Source organism: Leuciscus leuciscus, assembly GCF_965113295.1.
Source record: "Leuciscus leuciscus genome assembly, chromosome: 1".
Lineage (NCBI taxonomy): Eukaryota > Metazoa > Chordata > Actinopteri > Cypriniformes > Leuciscidae > Leuciscus > Leuciscus leuciscus.
The window spans coordinates 66,235,930-66,237,955 of NC_138725.1; positions in this window are offsets into that span (position 1 = coordinate 66,235,930).

Consider the following 2,026-nt stretch of genomic DNA (forward strand, 5'->3'; position numbering starts at 1 on the left):
CTGTATAGTAGGCAGTAGGTAACGTTGATCATTTGGTCATTCATTTAGGTTATTTTTTGGAAAATGGTTCAGTATTGCTGTATTGTGAACTGCTGTAATCGGTCTCATGATCGACAGGGCAAACGCCTCATAAATCATATTAGTTTTCTCTATTTTCGTCGGATGGCTTGGGTCGCCGCTGGTCGTCAATATACTACCGGACGAAAACAGTGGATTATTGCACGTATGATAAATTACTCCTGAAGTGTAACAAACCCGCATAGACAAGCTTCGTAGCTCACAGAATCTGACAAGTGTGTGTGTGTGTGTCACCACTGATGCTTGGTGGTGGTGGCGCAATGGATAAGACACATGCCTTTGGTGTGAGAGACCCGGGTTCGAATCCACTGTGAGACACCAATGTGTCCCTGAGCAAGACACTTAACCCCCTAGTTGCTCCAGAGGCGTGCGACCTCTGACATATATAGCAATTGTAAGTCGCTTTGGATAAAAGCGTCAGCTAAATGAATAAATGTAAATGTAAATGGTTAACGGTGCGAACGATTGTTTTCTCCGCGTTTACTTTGTAGATCTGCAGATCTTGCACTCATTCATTTGTGAAATGCAAGTGAGCCTCCAGTGACAAGTTTTAAAATTTATCGGAGCAGAGACTTCAAACAGAAAGCACAAAGCCTTTCTTTAAAGTGAATTTCGTTTTGCATTAATTTGTATTTTAATAAATATATCTATATAGAAATGTCTACTTTTAAACAAACAATTCAAAACGAAAGAAAACAGACAGCTCTCTGCTTATGTACGTTAATCCGTATGCAATGTGCATTTCTCTCTGGCGCGTTCACTACAGCGAAGATCGCCAGTCGTCAACCTCATCTTTGCAGCCGACTGTGACAAAAAAAAAAACCCCACAATTAAAATGTGTGTGTGTGAATGTTGTTGAGGGCACATGAAATTGTTAATCCGGCCCTGGATAGGAGAAAATATCAGGGAAACTGAGGCTTGGTAAGTTTTCATATTACTCCAGGCTTTGTTCATAGGGATCGATTCCGCCTATAATCAAATTTTTTTAAAGTAGCGTTGTTTGGCTTCATTATGAAGTTTGTCCGTATATGGTATAGACAACTTTTTTTTGTCACGGTCCATAACTCTTTCTGGATACCGGCCGGCTACGCTAATATCTTATAAACAGGCTTTTGCGGTGCCTCTAAAATCAAGTGGTACTCGATGCAGAGCCAAATGGGAGGAGCTAGAGCTCCAGCTCCTCCCCTCGCTAGAGCTCCAGCTTCACCACGCTGGATTTAGTGGGCGGGGCCGCGCATGCGCAGGTTAACTTTCTCGCTATCAAAGAGTTACGTCACGATATTTTCCCGCAGCGTTGCATTCCGGGAAGGCGCCGCCATTTTAGGTGGTAACTCTATCAGTTACCATGGTTACTTCTACAGGCCAAGATAAAGATATGGATTAGGAGGAAGCAACGGGCTCTATCGGGAGAGACTAAATAATTATGCTAGGCAGCGTTATTTAGAGAAACTGCTTGTCGCTAAATTGACAGCAGCAGCGACTACGAACACTCAGCATGATTTCAAAAGCAACATATTTCAGCGCCAGATCGATTTTTATTTAACACAATACACAAATGAACAAAATTAATACTCTGTTAGTCAACAAGAGTTGTTTCATTTGTTATAGATATCTGTACCGCGAACAGTTATAAAAAGACACATTTTTAATGACGTACGACTCGCATTGACAGAATGTACGATCTGTCCGCTTAAATGGCAGGTCAAAAATGCTCATCCAATTCATATCAGATTTATTTCCACACATAAATGACGCCTGAAACCTTCCTTTTTACCGGAGTCTGATTATGCCCTTAAATGAGCCATAAAAACAATTAATGGGATAGTTCACTCAAAAATGGTTCAAGTTGTTCCAAACCTGTATGAGTTTCCTTCTTCTGCTGAACACAAAAGAAGATGTGTTGAAAAATGTTGGTAACCAGACAGTTGACCGTACCATTGACTTCCAG